Source organism: Medicago truncatula, chromosome 6 (assembly GCF_003473485.1).
Source record: "Medicago truncatula cultivar Jemalong A17 chromosome 6, MtrunA17r5.0-ANR, whole genome shotgun sequence".
Classification (NCBI taxonomy): Eukaryota; Viridiplantae; Streptophyta; class Magnoliopsida; order Fabales; family Fabaceae; genus Medicago; species Medicago truncatula.
The window spans coordinates 13,875,348-13,894,258 of record NC_053047.1 but is presented as its reverse complement, the minus strand read 5'-3'; positions in this window follow the sequence as shown (position 1 = coordinate 13,894,258).

Genomic DNA, 18,911 nt, shown 5'->3' with positions numbered 1-18,911 from the left:
TATATAGTGCTATTTATTCAACATTGTATTTAGAGCATTTTGAGAGAGAACCCTAAACCCGGTTTACATGATGGATTCACTTTCCTTCGGTGAGAAAAAATTCTTGCATACTGTGTTTCAATTCCAGCCCCACCTCCACTGCCCTGACAATTTCAGACATCCGATTGGAGAAATACACTTGTAATCATGCGGATTTGACTTTGAATGTTTTCGTGACGTGATAACTACTTGAATTGGTCTGGTGGTATTAACTTGAGACATGAGAGTGTGCTCCCTCTCAAGGTCGGTTAATTTATCTTCTTCAAAATAAAATGTTTTTATGACGTAGTTGCATTCGACACGACCACAAAAAGATCAAGTACAACAATAACAAATTTCATTTTTTTTGGCTTTCGCACCGGTTTCCAACCCACCAATGGTGGGCGACTAATCTGGCTCGTGCGTAGAGGCATGTGCACTGACCAATCGTTGTTCCCCCTAGGAATTGAACCTGGTATTCCCCGGATACGTCCTTGGAAGGAGCTCCTTGCCACCAGAGCCCAAGCAACTTGGTTAAATTTCATTTTTCTTATTAAGATTTTATCTGAATTATTTTAGGTACCTATTTGAAAAATATTTTGAAAATATAAATAAGAGGAAAAATTGTACGAAAAAAATAAATATAAATAAGTGAAAAAAACATTAAAACCAATCGATTGAAATTTGCGCATTACATTTTACGTAAAGGACAACACTGATATTTTTTTTTTGAACAAGGGCAACACTTATATTTTATTTTTTTTAAGAAATCAAAACAGAATGTATTAATACCAACGGATTATCCCTCCAACACAAGGTGTGTCAAAGAGGATAGACAATAATTACAACAATGTTTCAACTGACAGAATAGCGATTAACCATTACCCAAACATAAAAATGGGTTCGTTCTGGCACCAATCATAAAATTTATAATAAAAAGCAATAGAATGAGCTTTAAATCACCTAAAGGAAAGAATCTTGATATTTTTCATAAGCTGATAAGGAACCCTGATATTTTATGCAACAAATGATATCTATTTTTTTTTTAAGAATAAATATACATTTTTAAGAAACACATCAAGTAAGAACATTTTTTCTACAAAAACGACAATTAATTAGTACTATCTCTCTCTTTCTTGTGTGGAAAAATCTTTATCTTGTGTGCAAAAAACTGAAGTTGCTTGACAATTGCAACTTTAGTTGGTCCTACACACTGTGCATAATCTCTGAAATTATTTCTATCTCTTAATTCATTTATTTGAGACTATATAAGGACACATGATGGTAGAAATTATATATGCAAAAGGAAAATTGAGTTATATTCTAAGTTTCCAATCATGAAGGTTGTTGTTCTTATAGCATTCTTGTTGATTACTTTATGTGAGAGTTAACTTAAAATCAGGAATTTGGAGAAACATACCACGATGGAGAAGCAACGTGCCACGATTGTTGAAGCAAGATCCAGAAGCAAGTCACTAGAAAATTCGTGCCACGATGGAATAGTAACGTGGCACGATGGTACCGTAACGTGCCATGATGTAATCGTAACGTGGCACGATGGTACGCTGAAGGAAATAACATAAACGTATTTTCAGTGAAGATTTGTTCTATATTTTAAGGGTTACTTTCCACTATAAATATAAGCCTTGTATCAAATGATAAAGTGTGTAGAAAAACAGGGTTTAGAAGCCAACATACAAACTAGGGTTTATAGAGAATTTATCTTTGCAACAACACTAGGGTTGGGATTGTTTTGATTCACCTTGAACAAAGCACTATTAGGATTGAGTCTCTTGGTCACGGGAAGAGGCTGTGACTTGGTAGAATTAGGTTTGAAGACTGATTCTTGTAACTCAATATCTTTGTAAAGAAACTCATATCATTATAGTGGAACGGAGAGCTGCTCTCTCCCCAGACTAGGTCATGATTAGACCGAACTAGGTAAACAAATTCTTGTGTTCTCCTTCTTCCTTTTTTATCTCTTACTGTTTACTTTTGTTTGAATCATTTGCTACCCGTTTGATTTGATTACTTGGTATTAATTTACTCCACGCATCAAATTTTTTATTGGTGTGGTTTTCACAACGAATTCACAACACTTCCATTATATTCCATTCCACTCTAGCTGCTCGATTAATGAAGAGTAAGTTCATATTGCAAATTCAGTAATTCCTCTCTACAATTTCAAACTATCAATAATTATTCTTACAAACTCTTCCAAATATTTACAATCACAAAATATTTGTATCGTTGAATAGAAATTTAAACAACTTCTTTCTATTTAAATATTACTATTTATAGATATATATTTATTTATTTTATTGTGCAGCTGAGAAGTTCGAATTTGATGCTGAAGATTGCACGAGTTCACTGTCAAATTGCCCGAAACCCTAATATATCAAATTACTACTCTCTCCATCCCAAAATATAATTAAGCAAAATAATAAATGTGATATTTTGTTAAAATAAAATAAATGTGTTAGATATATTATAAGTGGATGTTCATTTACTTATTGGGTCATACTATTAGCTAGCTAATTGAGATATATTATATTAGCTAATGCATATAGTTGTGCTTGTTTTCCAAGTCATTATATTTTTCTATAAATGAGATCTCATATATAACTTAATTGTATGATCACAAGAGAATAATAAAATACTTTTCTCTCTTCATCTCCTTTCTATTTTTGTTCTTATTTCTTTAGTTTTATAACACGTTAGCACACTCTAACTCTGAGAAGGTGTACAACTCTCTTTAATTAATTTATATTTCATATAAAAATATGTTTTAATTGTTCTATCAATTATAGGCTATACGTTAAGATTTCATCAAATTAGAATCAATACCTTATAGATACATTTAACATTTTAACTTACGAAACCATGAGTAAGTTTTGTTTTGATTATTGTTTTATATGATAATGAATCGTATGAATATTTTATATTAATAAAGATCAAATAATAATAATAATTAAATAAATAAATAAATTGACATCAATTTTTTGTGTATTTGGATATTAGAAATTGTCTAAGCTTCATGTTCAACAATTGTATGGCGATTTGTTTGTACTACATTTATACTAGTGCAATTGAAACACACATTGTAACACATTGATTTTTAATATTAGTTTATTAATATTGTTACTAGATAATATTAGGAATAATGCTAAACCTCGCGAAGGAAATCGAATGCGACAGCTTCATGAGGTGAAAAATGTCTATTATAATTGAAAGTTAATAGCAACAACCTACCGTTATATCCACCCAGCTGAAGTTGAAATTTTGACTCTTATGTAGCAAGAAGACACATGTTGTTCTTGAAAAATTCGGGATAAATTTGTCGCTTGCAAGCAGTGCTCTAATGTTAGATAGTATGAATTTAATTATTTGTATTTGTTTGGAGAAAAGGTAAGGAGAAAGTAGACGGGTTGGTTTGTCGGTTAAAGGGTGGGAGAAAATAATGTTTATCTCCCGTTCTTTCTAATCATTCCTTCAATTTATATCTTCTTTTTCTCTCATTTTAGAAATATTATGAAAAAGCAATCCACTTTGGATTTCCCTTTCTCTCCAAGAACAAATCTTTACTGAGAGTGCTTCAGAACACACTACAAAGAAGCGATTTGCACACCAGAGAAGTGGAACAGACTCAGAACACAATACAAAGAAGCCGTATATAAGCGACTCCACACCAAAACACACCTCAAAGAACGATCCCTGCCCTGCCCCAAACACACACCCTCTTTGCCAATACAAACCTGGGCACACATAAAAAAAAAAACATCTCCACCCCGCCCCAATCAACACCAACAAAAAAGCAGCGGCACCTGAGAACCACTACAAGCTATGAGTGACCCTCGAGCCACATAAAGCCTAAATCCAACCAACCACCCAAGCCAAGAACACCACTCGTAATAGAGGCAAGTAACAATCTAATAAGACTATCGAGATAAACGGTCTTTCGGGTTCCAGGACCACTCATCTTGAAAAGCTGAATTTTTCTCTAGAATAGTTATGTATATTTTAGAGTTAAATAATATTACACATGTTGTAAGAAATGTCATGAAGAATCTAGAAAGAAGCCTCTAGAATATGATATTTACACTATAAATAGGCAAACATGTACTCATTTGTAATAAATCTAAATTAATCCAATTTGGAGAGCAGTAAATCTATTCTTGCTCCAAGTCCTCACACTACTATATTCCAACTATCAACTAAAGCCTTCTTCACTATCAAACTACTAAGTGTCTAAACTAATCCTTACTATTCATTCCTAAAATACTAATTCCTAAAATTTCTAACTTTTTTTTTTTATCTAAGACTCCAATTTCAAATAAATACACTAGTTTTAGGAGTTAAATAGGTCTATGGCAGGTTAAATATTTATCAATTTCTATGATTTAAATTACATCACTTAACAATACTTTTCCACTTGCATTTGCTTGTAATTTTTTTTGTTTCTAAGACAACAATGGCGAGACTACATAATAACAATCAAAATTAAAACATGATCTGTACGACTTGACTAATGATATTACCATTCACATATTTCATAAAGAAACTATAGTGGAGAGGTTTCTCATTTTTTGTCACATCGAATATTTCATCAGAAACTCATCCCTTCTACTGCAAAATTTGTCTTCGCCTCAACTTTTTTATGGTTGTGTTTGATATAAGTTCGAAAGGTTCCTCCATCATTTTTATTTTAAAATGATGGAATACTCTTTCGAACTTATTACAAAAGCAACCATGAAAACGGAGTGGTTAAGCCAAATCTCACAGCAGAAGGATCGGTTTTTTATTGTATATTTGGAGTGAGGAAAAAGGATAACCTTTCTCCATAATAGTTATATTTACTTGTTTATATAGCATGGTTAGTTGTTTGTATACAATTGGCTCGTCTAAAATCCCATCTTTATTTACTTGTTGAAAACCCTTTTCCATAATTGTTATTGTTACTTGTTTATGAAGCATGGGCAGTAGTTACTTGCTTAGGATGAGGGAGTTATAAGAACTTATTTAAAACTTTTTTTTTTTGAAGGAAACTTCTTTAAAACTTAAAAAGCTTAAATAACTAATTTTGTATTTTTATTAAATTTAAAGGACTAAAATAAGTATTTAAACTATATGAAACATATGTTGGCCACTTGAACAAGTTGTCATGCTTCCTTCCGTGTAGCATATAATGTTGTGACTTATATAGAGAGTTGATGCATTTTAGTTTCATCACAATCACTCTCTATGGTACTTAACCTAGAATATTATGGAGAATATTTATTTTATAATTAAGTGTATATTCTCTTATATAATATATAGTGCTATTTATTCAACATGGTATTTAGAGCATTTTGAGAGGCAACCCTAAATCCGGTTTATCCAATGGATCCATTGTCCTCCGATGAGAAAAAATTTGGCAAACCGTGTTTCAACTCCGGTTTGTCCCTCCTCCACTGCATTGACACCTTCTAACATCCGATTAGAGAAATACACAAGTAATCATGCAGATTTGACTTTTGAATGTTTTGGTGACGTGATAACCACTCTGGTTAGTATGGTGGTATTGACACCTATGACTATGCTCCTCCTCAAATCTCACATTTAATATCTTCAGTGTTATAATTTGGGTTGGTTGATTTAACTTCTTAAAAAAATGTTTCAATGACGTGATTGCATTCGACACGAATACAAAAAGAACAGGTACAACAATAACAAATTTATTTTCTCCTATTTGAATAATATTCTGAAAATATAAATAAGTGAAAAAAACATTAAAACCAATCGATTGAATTTACACATTACATTTTACGTAAAGGACCACATTGATATTTTTTATTTTTTTGAACAAAGACAACACTGATATTTTATGCAACAATGATATACATTTTATTTTTTCTACAAAAACGACAATTAATTAGTACTATCTCTCTCTTTCTTGTGTGGAAAAAACTCAATTGTGGAAAAACTCAAGTTGCTTACAATTGCTTCTGGGTCCTACACATTGTGCATGGTCTTAATTCATTTGTTTGAGACTATATAAGGACACATGATGGTAGATATCTTATATGCAAAAGGAAAATTGAGTTATATTCTAAGTTTCCAACCATGAAGGTTGTTCTTATTGCATTCTTGTTGATTGCTTCTGCTATGTTCCATTCAACTCTAGCTGCTCGATTAATGAAAAGTAAGATTGATATTGCAAATTTAATAATTCCTCTCTTTTCAATTCAAAACTATCAATAATCACAAAATATTGGGTTAATAGTCTTTTACCCTTACAAACTATTCCAAATATTTACTATCGCAAAATATTGGGTTAAAAGTGTTTTACCTTTATAATATACTCCATCTGGTAACTATTATAAGCAAAAATTGACTTTTTAGGTTCATTCATTAAATGATGTATGTGGTTTATATATAGATTACATACATCATTTATTGAATGGATCTAAAAAGCAAACTTTTGCTTCTAATAGTGACCGGAGGGTGTAGGTCATTATTGTTTTTCCTATGTAAAATTATCTTTTCGGATTCCGACTTTGTAATTTAAAGATTTTTGGTTTTAGACCTTCATGACAAATTTTGTCCCTTGTAATTTGAGCAAATTTTGGTTTACCGCCTATTAATTTGAACTAATTTCGATTTAATCCTACCATATCATTGATTTTATACAGTCAAAATTCATGAAGGTTTAGAACCAAAAAGCTTCAAATTACAAGGACGAAATCCAAAAAACGAAAATTATATGGAGGAAAATCGAAAATGACATATATTACAGGGGATAAAACATTATTAACCCTGTATCATCGCATAGTAATTTAAATATCTTCTTTCTATATATAACTTTGAACGGTAGGTATCTACTTTTTTATATGATTACAAAAGACTGAAATTTAATTTTCTTCAATAAATACTTTATTTTTTAGAAATCTTAACATGTGTTCTTAGAACACAAGTTAACATAACCCTTTAAATATTACTATTTATTGATATATATTTATTTATTTTCTTGTGCAGCTGAGACACCTATCTCCGAGGACTCAAAAAACCTTGTCGGGCACACTATAAAATGTGCAGGCAAGAAGGATCAACCTCTTACAAGTTGCAAACCACCAATAACACTAAAACCAAGTCCAAAAGCAGACAGACCTTGTTTGCCTTTTCCGGGTAAACCGGGTTATCCTATTTGCAACCGACCACCGGCAAATCTCCCTAAACCCTAAAATATCAGATCACTACACTCTCATCCTAAAATATAATTAAGCAAAATAATAAATGTGTTATTTTGTCAAAGTATAATAAAATAAATGTGTTAGTAATATTATAAGTGGATGTTCATTTACCAATCGAGTTATTAGGTAATACTATTAGCACATGCATATTATTATGCTTGTTGTTCAAGTTATTGTATTTCTCTATAAATGGGAGCTCATATGAAACATAATTGTATGATCACAAGAGAATAATAAAATACCTTTTTCTCTTCCTCTCTTTTATATTTTTGTTCTTATTTCATTAGTTTCATAACACGTTATCAGCACACTCTAACTCTAAGAAGGTGTACAACTCTCTTTAATTAAATTATATTTCATATAAAAATATGTTTTAAATGTTGTATCGATTATAGGCTATACCGTTAAGATTTCATCAAATTGGAATCAATATCTTATAGATACATTTAACATTTTAACTTACGAAACCATGAGTAAGTTTTGTTTTGATTATGAATCTTTTATCCAGAGTAGTTTGCTTTATAATCTTTTATAAAGTAAATTACTCTGGATTTCCCTTTCGGAAAGCCAGACAACGTATTACGTAAAGGCAACTATGCAGTCTTTGGGCTTAAAGAAAAGGAATTGGGCTTTGAAATAAAATGGGTCAAAAAAATGGCCCAATTTTCCCTAAATTTTTTTAGACTTAAACTCGATAAACTCGGTCGAGTTTACTGAGTTTGACCGAGTCAAACTCGTCAAACATTCTGATTTTACCAAAAACCGAGTTTACCTCCGAGTTGACACGATTTTGATACATAAAAACGTAAACTCAGCGAGTTAACACTCGATTTGTGGAACATTGCATGAGATACATATTTTAACATAAGGCATTATGCATTCTAATTATAGAGTTCAAATCCGCTCAAAAGTGGTTGTAAATTGATCATTAGTTTCCACCTCGCAAGGCCTTCATATCAATTATATGCTCGATGCCAATTTTAATGAGTTAATTTGACTTTTTTAAAAATAAAAAAAAATTCATTAATTTCATTAATCTCAATTATGCTCGTTGCCAATTTTACTGCTAGTTTGACTTTTCAAAGTGATCATTAACATAATCTTAATCTATATACTACTATTAAAGTTGATGCCCTATAAATTTCCCATTTTGCCCCTAGGAGGGGTATTTTTGTAATTTTCTAATTGGTGGAATTGTGTTGTTGCCACCTCACCATTATATGGATGCATTTCCCATTTTGCCCCTCAATTTTTTAATTATTTTATAATTTTTATATTTTTGATAACTTTAACTATTTTTCAATTTTTTATCCCAAATTCAGTTGCTTCTACATTGTCGTTGTAGAAGATTAATGTATCGCTTGACCCGGTTTTTTTTTCAACTTTTCTACATTTTTAAGGAGAAGTTAGGTCAAACATAGTATCAATTAATTACTTACTAAAAAAAAGTAATTTTTTTGAATGCATAAAATTGAATGGAATGAGCTTTGGCCAAAAATTGTTGAATGTTACTTTAAAAACTACTTCTCGATAATTTATTTCACAAGCACCTCTTTTTAACTCACGCTGTTTACTTACTAAAAAAAGTAATTTTTTTGAATGCATAAAATTGAATGGAATGAGCTTTGGCCAAAAGTTGTTGAATGTTACTTTAAAAAAACTACTTCTCGACAATTTATTTCACAAACACCTCTTTTTAACTCACGCTGGGAACCTTTTCTTTTATTGTTTAATATTATATTTCAATATGTTTTTTTCCTTCCATTTAACTTTTTTTTTGAACCGTTCCATTTAATTTTTTAAGGATGTTCCATTTAATTTTATTATCTTTTTATCGCTTATATATTTAATTTCAATATTGTTTAATCATCACAACTCCACAAATATTTTTATTCACGCTGTCATTAAATGATACCAAATATTTTATTTCCAATTTTTATGTTTTTAACTATTTTTCAATTTTTTGTCCCAAATTCAGTTGTTTCTACATTGCCGTTGTAGGAGAATAAGGTATCGTTTGACCCGACTTTTTTTCCAACTTTTCTACATTTTTAAGGAGAAGTTAGGTCAAACACAAACACAATATCAATTAAGTACTTACTACAAAAAGTAATTTTTTTTAATGCATAAAATTGAATGAAATGAGCTTTGGCCAAAAGTTGTTGAATGTTACTTTAAAAAACTACTTCTCGACAATTTATTTCAAAAGCACATCTTTTCAACTCACACTGGGAACCTTTTCTTTTATTTTTTAATATTATATTTCAATATGATTTTTTCTTCCATTTAATTTCTTTTGGAATCGTTCCATTTAATTATTTTTAAGGAGGTCCCATTTAATTTTATTACCTTTTTTTCAAAGAAATTTTATTATCTTTTTATCACTTATAAATTTAAATTCAATATCGTTTAATCATCACAACCTCACAAATATTTTTATTCACGCTGTCATTTAATGATACCAAATATTTTTATTTTCTTTCTTCAACCTCGCAAATATATACGAACACACATATTAGCGCTTAGAGTCATACTTTATATGTGTCTATTTTTTTGTTACGCTACTGCGTATAATTTTTTTTGACGTTGCATAATGCGTATGATTATTTTTATTCTTATCTTCAAAAAAGGTCTAGATGCCTAGAAAAATTATACTTATATATATATTTTGCACCCTTATATTGTAACAAACTATGCATATCTTTTTCTTATTCGAAAAAACTAAACATATATGTTTCCATGGCACCAACAATGTAACAAATATAATATCATATAATATAAATTCTTATCTTTTTGAAAGACACCAAAATGTACACTAATAAGTAACATTGATAAATCATGATGATTGAATTTTAGCTCATGATAAGGTTTTGACACAATTGTTATTTTAACTTCTGGTACTGTGGTTGAAAAAAAATTGATGTATGTGGGTTATTTTAGTTTTTGTGAGTAATCATAAAGCCATAACAATTTTCATATTTGGTTTATTCTTTCCTATATGATTGAGCCGTACAAAAGTTGATTGGTGAAATTTGTTTTGGTCATATCATTGACGTCCAAAAAGTTGATGATTCAGAAATTTGTGCATTTAAGATCAGGTTGATTTGATGATACAAAAATTGATCACATAGGAATATGTTAGCTTCTTTCGATATCAGAATGAACAAAGGGAATACAATTAAATGATGTATTATTGTATCTTTATATAGGACTTTCGATGTCAAGGGATTATGACTACATTAAGGATCTAAAAAATGATTTGGACATTTGGAAAATAGGATTTGGAGTGCTGGATTCTTGGATTGTAAATGGTAGTAATGAGAATCAACATATGAAGCTCATTATTTGTGATGCAAAGATTAGATGAGTTGGTTAAGATTTGTTGTAATTTCCTTTATGATTTATCAATGTTACTTATTAGTGTACATTTTGATTTATTTACATTTTTTGGTTTCTTTCTCGAATTTAGGGTGATCGAGTTCATGTAATAACTCGGTATAGAGAATTGGAGCATTGAAAGGCTTTGATCGAGGAAAACAAGACTTATACTTTGTATAATTGTCATGTGTTTGATAATGACATTGTATTTAATCTCTTTAGGGTTGTTTTTTGTTCTGATACAAAGTTGCAGAAGTATGACAAGTTAACTAACGTTCTTACTCATGAATTTCGTTTTAAGTCATTTAAGGAAATTCAAGATGGAAAATTCAAATCTGACATTTTATATGATATAGTTATGTGCTTTAATTTATTTCTTTGTTTTCTCCGATTATAATATTATTATAGATGTAATATTTTTTTTAAGAAATCATCGGGCTTCTTCATGAGATTGTCAAGACAACACCAATTGGGACTAGAAAGAAACCGTTTACGAACATTGTGTTGAAAGATAAAAGGTATTATTTTCTAATTTGTCAACATCAGATGATAGAATTTTGTATAAGTTTGATAATGACCTGAAAGATGTCTTTCCTTATGCAGTGAGAATATAGTTGATGTAACACTATGGGAAAAATACTCCGAAGCTTGATCATTTACCATCTATTTACCTTGAGTTCTTCCATTTTGTAGTCATTGGCAACCCAAATATATGTAACAATTGGTCAGGTTTGAGGCTGCTCATCAACCTACATTATCCGGTTGTTGAGAAGTTTAAGACTTAGTAAGTTTGCATTATGATTTCAAAATATAGTATTAGAGTAACTTATTATTTCACAATCTGATTTGATTGTTTTTTGACCATGTTTCTTGAATTGTTGTCGTGACCTTAACACTTCTCAAGCTCAGAGTCAAAGTATCAGTCATAACTTAAGTTAGAGTTCGGCTTCTTCTCAACGTACTTTGTACAACGATTTTTTCAATCTGCCTCAGGTTAGGCCAATTACTGAATTTATAAACTTAGTCATGGTCTGCTTTTTTTATGCACGAACATGCTTTGAGTTTTTTGATGCACAAGTTAAAAATACATATTGCATTATTCTTTATTTCATGTGCATAATTTGGATTAGGATACATACTTCATCACTATTTGGAAAACAACTAAATTCAATCCTAACCAGTTTGGATGGTATTATAAGAGTTGCACCAAATGTTCGAAGACATCAATGTCAAATGGTGCTAGCTATAGATGCACATGTGGGAGTGATGCTTAATTTCCATTTGTTTCAACAATGTTAATTGGTCAACGGGGTTCATATAATGCACATACATGTATTTATCTAGACTTTATAGGAAGATAATAGGAAGATAAATTAGAAGTCATGATACATTTTCTTTAGCTTAAATCAGTTAAGCTACCTTTATTTTATAAATTATATGTAACTATATTCGCATACAGAGAAAGTATAAGTGTCGCCTCATTACCGCCGAAAGAGCAAGCTATGAAAAATACTTGGGTGGGCTATGGATCAATTTCTGCAGAGTACGTGTGATGATAGAAGGTGGTAAGCTCATATTTGGTCTCGAAAAGTCACCGAAGAACTTGCACGTTCGAGTTGTTCTAAAGTAGATATTTGCTGCTGAACTATTTGAACTTCTACTATTTTGACGTATCGCTTTGGACTGTAATCGTAAACTATTTTGACTTTGGGATGTCATTTGTTCTTTTCATTTTGTCTATGTAAATATTGGCAAAAATCTCTTTTTAGTTAGTCTTTGACACTTGGAGTCTCTTTTATAAACCTAACTATTATGTAACGTTAATCTGCACATTATTGGTTCCTTCATTGGTTCAAATTAGTATCATGTTAATTATAATGTTGTTTTCCTAATCTTTTGAACAAAATAGAACATGCCCTTTTTCTACAGCAGATCTTTATAATGCTTTGGAATCAACCCATACATATTTTATGATGAATTATAATGTTCCATCGTTTTAACATATCTTCTTTCGATTTTTTTTTATATCAAAAACGTTATTGAACCCGTGCGAAGCACGGGTTTGTAACTAGTTAATAATAATAATTTCTATTTCACTCAAAAAAAATAAACAAATATATATGTATGTACTTGCTATTGTCAACAAAAAAAAAAGTATGTACTTGCTATACTATATATAGACCTAGTAATTGGTCATCATCATCATCATTGTTCATCACTTGCTTGTGCCTCATATCTTATGTTGTTGTTCCAACATTAGGTCTCATATTCATCAATATTATAAAATAAAATAAAATGACACCCACCAAGTTATCATCATCATCATTAATGTTCATAATTTGCTTGTGCCTCATATCTTATGCTGTTGTTCCAGCATTAGGTCTAAAGTTGTATGAAGAGTTATGCAGTGAGGCACGAAAATATTCTCAAGATTGCTTAGATCTTTTGAAAGGCGACGACAAAATTGTCGCAGCCATAAATTATCAAGATCTCTCAGAAAATATCTTGGATTTGGCAATAAAGGAGTCAACATCATATCTAGGGTATCTTGGCGGAAAGTCAAAACAATTTCCCAATGATCAAGCTGTAAAAAAATGTGCAAATCAATTCTTAATAGGTACTCTTGCATCATTTGTAAGTTCATTGAGACACTTGATTGAGAAGAATCTTCAAAGTTCAATATCTGATGCACAAACTGCTACTTCAGGAGCTAATAGTTGTGACAAAGCAATTCAAGCTGAAATGCCAGAATTTGATCCCCAACTAATCCATATTCGAAACAATGAGATGTTTGTACTCAGTGTAATTTCTGTTTTAGCCATACATCATCTTACTTAGATCGGAGGCTGATGAAATCAACCATAGAATTAGGATTTCCAATGTAAGCAAATAAAATAGTCAAATAGTATATAAAAAAATAATAATAAAATAGTCACAACTATTTTCTTTACTATGTTATTATTGATTATTATGCAAAAAAATATAACTTAGATTGGAGGCTTATGAAATTATTGATGATTTTATTAAGAATAGTGATTTATTTAACAGATTTTTAATAAAATATATTTTAATATTTTCTGATCGTTTTGGCATAAGTTGAATTTCAAAAAGTTATTGGTTTTGATTTATGTACATAAATATTATTTAGTATAGTCTTTTGCTATCTCAGCAAGTTAGAATGTATAAAAAGCTTTGATGGCCAAACAGTTTTTTTTATCATGTTTAAAGACCATCAATTTCAGTTTTGTTTCTTGCCTTTCCTAGTTTCAACTTTCAACGGTTTTCAGCTAGAAACAAAATTAGTGGGTAATACTACTCATTAATATGGTCACATAATTATACGACTTTTTTGTCAAAATCACGGAAATTAACAAAGTCGATATTAGTATTAAATTTGTTTATAATTACTACTTATTGTTTTTATAATTTTATTCATGAGAGTTAGTTTATGTTTTCAATATAGTATTTATTATTGATTGAAGAAAAAGATACAGAAATAAATAGGGGTATGCTTGTAAAAATAATTAATGTAATTGGAAATATCAAAATAGTCTTATAAAAAGGGACAATTTTTTTCTCAAAATGGTTTTATAATTAAGGACGGGGTAGTAAAAGTTAATAAAATTGAAGAGGATCATCCTTAAATTATAGGATCAAAATTGCATTTAATCCCAAAATACATAGAAGCATATCTAGAAGGGTCTTGTTAACGAGTGTCCCCGGTGCACTCTTTAAGCATGCTAAATTAAGTAAGTATTCTTTAAAAATGTGAAAGTTTTCAATTTCAAAAGCACTAATCACACAAACTTTCATAAAAAATTACTTTTTATGATCCTTAACCAGTACCCCGGAGCACTAATTAACATTTCCCTATCTAAAATATTCCTTTGTTGTTGACCCATGAATTCTGCCTTGACAATTATTACCATTTAAGGGATTTGAATCCACATTTATTCCAATCCTGACAAATGTAATAATACTAAAATGATGCAATATAATTTGCTCAAATGTTAAAATATCATTTGATAGAAAATTTTAACTGACATTATCCCAAAACAGGAACTACAAAGTTGAGATATTCAGACTTTTTCAGTTACACTCTCTTTAATCCTGGTTGCATCCTAAAATGACAAAATTACTCTTCTATAAAATTTAATTTTCAAAAAATTTTTTTTTTTTTCTTGGTTACACCCTAAAATCTATCTTCAGTTTAAGTAGGTCATATAAACTTAGTTTCAGTAGGTCATGTAAACTGAGTTTAAGTGTACATACTTAAACTCAGTTTAACTAGGTCATGTAATTAAACCGAGTTTAAGTGTACATTTAAAAGTTCAACCTTGTTCAATGATTCTACGTAATCTCAGTTTAAGTATGTACATGTAAACTTATTTTAAGTAGGTCATGTAAACTAAGTTTAAGTGTACATACTTAAACTCAGTTTAAGTGTACATACTTAAACTCAGTTTAAGTAGATCATGTAAACTTAGTTTAAGTAGCTCATGTAAACTTAGTTTAAGTAGCTCATGTAAACTGAGTTTAAGTATACATATTTAAACTCAGTTTAAGTAGGTCATGTAAACTAAGTTTAAGTGTACATCTAAAAGTTCAACCTTGTTCAATGATTATACGTAATATCAGTTTAAGTACGTACATGTAAACTTAGTTTAAGTAGATCATGTAAACTGAGTTTAAATGTACATACTTAAACTCAGTTTAAGTAGGTTATGTAAACTAAGTTTAAGTAGATTATTTAAACTAAGTTTACATGAATCTACTTAAACTGAATTTAATTTAACCTCAACAATGTAAAACTGAAACTGTCGTACAATGCAGTTGAACAAGAAGAAGAAAATTGAAACCAGCGTTATTGAAAAAGAAGAAAAAAATCACTTATTTATGTGCAATCGAGTATGAATGAAAGATGTTTTGATTCACTCTTTAATCTTCCATAAAGATTAATTGAACATCAGGATTGTTTGATCCTTGGTGGATGAAAGAGAGTGAAATTTTAGATTGACAATGACCGAAATCAAGATTTTAAATAAATTTATATAAAGGACAATTTTGGTATTATCAAAAACTTTTTAAAAAAATTGGATGTAACCAGAAATATATAGGGTGTGAATAAAAAAACTCTTATTTTTATTGTAATTATAGAACTTATATTAGTTTATAGACATTAAAATATGAACAAATATATAAAAAAAATAAAAAAAACATGCAATTTGATTGACTTATTATATAAAAATGACACGTATCATTATAATTGGTTTAAATAATAAAATGTGTTGATTTAATAAAATTGGATTCGTTAATGTAATATGTAAAATTGGAGAGTAAATAGGTACACTAAATCGAATTTTATTTTATTTTGATTGAGCATGGTTATTTAAAAGTTAATTTTATAGTCTAAATGATAAAATTAATAGTAAAATATTTAAATTTAATTATCATTGACATTTAAATTATTAGGAAATTAATTTATTTTTCTTAAATGTTGGTTCAAAATTAATATATATCATAAAAATATTTATTTATGTTAAAATAGATTAAAGTATAGTACATATTTAATTATTAAGGGAGCGAATTGTAATTAAAACATCTTATAGGAGAGGGAGTTGTAAAGTTTTCTTTTCAAGGAAGTGGAATGTATATTTTAACATAAAAGGGGAGATGAGTGTAATTCAAACTTTTCTTAAAAGTAGGGAAGTGTAATTTGCTCTTGAAAATTTAAATGTGTCATCATATATGATTTTTTTTTTCCAGTAAATCAAAACAATATAATTAATCAGATTTTCCTCTTTATGTCTTTTTAGACATATGATTTGAAATCAACCACATGATATTGTTTTTCTCTTAATTTCTGAATCAAATATGAGCTATATGATTTTTTTTCAAATACTCATAATCTTTATATTATAAACAATAATTAAGGAAACAAATTAATAATGTGGACATGATCTCATGTACATTTACTTGTTACATGCTTTATAGATATAGATATAAAGATAGAGTTAGAGATAGAGTTGGAGATTCCTATGTTGTTGACCCATGAATTCTGGCTTGACAATTACTACCATTTAAGGGATTTAACTTCACATTTATTTCAATCCTGATATCCTCCATTTAGTAGATTTCATGTCATTATTTATTTTATAATCAACATCTATCAAGGGATTTTGATTTTGTTCCTTATCAGAGGCTCCCAGATTCATCAATATCATCAGAGAAATGAAACCGACCAAGTTCTCATCTTCATCATCGTTGTTCATCATTTGTTTATGCCTCGTATCTTATGATGTTGTTCCAGCATTAGGTCTCAAGTTGTATGAAAACTTATGCAGTGAGACCCGAAAATATTCTCAAGATTGCTTGGATCTTTTGAAACGTGACAAAAGAATTGTCGCATCCGAAAATTATCATGAACTCTCAGTATATATCTTGGATTTTGCAATAAAGGAAGCAAAATCTTATGAAGTGTATCTTGTGGGAAAGGCAAAAAAATTTCCCAATGATCAAGCTGTGAAAATATGTGCTACTCAATTGATAACAACTACTGTTGCAGCATTTGAAAGTTCTTTCAGTGACTTGGATAAGGATCTTCAAACTTCAATAGCTGATGCAGTATCTGCTGGTATAGGAGCTGATAAATGTGACAAAGCTATTCAAAATGAAAAGCCAGAATTTGATCCCAAACCAATCCATACTCGAAACAATGAGATGTTGTTGCTAAGTGTAATTTCTGTTTTAGCCATAAATCATCTTACTTAGGATTTCCAATGTAAGCAAATAAAACAGTCAAATAGTATATAAAAAATAAATAAAAATATGATAGTCAACATTTTCTTCGATTAGTTTTTTTTTTCTTCAAGTAATATAGTGACTGGAAATTCATCTTTTAAGTTGAATAAGTGCGGAATCCGATATTTGAATATCGGCCCTTGCATATATATAACGCAATGTCCCTGCCGATTGAGATAAATTTACGAGAATATTTTCTTCGCTATGCTATTATTGAATATTATTCAAAAAATATTTAGTCATCTAAATATTAAGGTTTCACAAAACTAACTATTATTTAATACTAAAAAATAACTTAATACTTGATAATATATGTTACCATTCTTTTATATTTAAAAAAAATTAAAATTTTTCAAAAATAATACTTATTAAGCCTGCCTCAATATTGTAGAGAGATAGCTCAATCTTCTCATTATAAGTTTTCTTTTTCTTGCACTAAATTGGTAATAAAGGGGTGGTTGTGGTCGTTTCTTGGCTTAGAATCATCCATCTTCGTAGCGGAAAATCAACAAAATAAAAATTCCTGACAACATAGAGTAATTCTCAACATGTCATGTGTCACTCCACGTAAATTCATCACCATGATACAATTATACTCATCGTATAAATAAATGGTATCAAAATAAAAAGGTCTCAAAGACCGACACTCCTACATCAGAGCCTAAATAGACTCTAAGTGGAAAAATAAACGAGGAAGCATCCATGCTAGTCCTCAAGCATCAAAAGAAAGTAATCACCTCAATCTTGCAAATCACCTTAAATGACGCGGTGGTCAACCAAACGACCACTGAGGGCTAGATATAGATCTCATAATCAATTATAATCAAATGAATAGCGTTAAAGAATTTCAACTATCAACTACGCATAAACATAATCATTATTCTATAACACTATTCTCATGTGAAAAATCAACACCATATAACTTACATAATTCACAAACATTATCAACAATTGTAAATCAAGTACAAAACTTGATTGCTTCCAAAACCAATCAACATGGCAGAATCACTCCTCTTTGGCGCGGCAGAGTCATTCATTGAAAAACTTGCATCCATTGCTGTTGATAAAGCTTCTCTAGCGTTTGGTGTCTACGACGTTCTTCAAGAAATAAAAAACACTGTCTCACTCGTCAAAGCAGTGTTGTTGGACGCTGAACAAAGGCAATGGCAGAACAATGAACTAGGTGAATGGCTGAAACAGATTAAGCGGGTCTTCTACGATGCCGAAGATGTAATCGATGATTTTGAATGTGAAGCCTTACAAAAGCAAATCATCAACACTTCAGGTAGCATCAGAAGGAAAGTAAAATGTTTCTTCTCGGATTCTAATCCTCTTGTTTATCGCCTTAAAATGGCACATCAAATTAAACATATCAAAGAAAGATTTGATAAGGTTGCTGCTGATAGACATAAGTTTGTTCTTCAAATCAATGATAGTGATAACCGTGTTGTAAAAAGGCGTGAATTGACACAAAAAATCAATGCT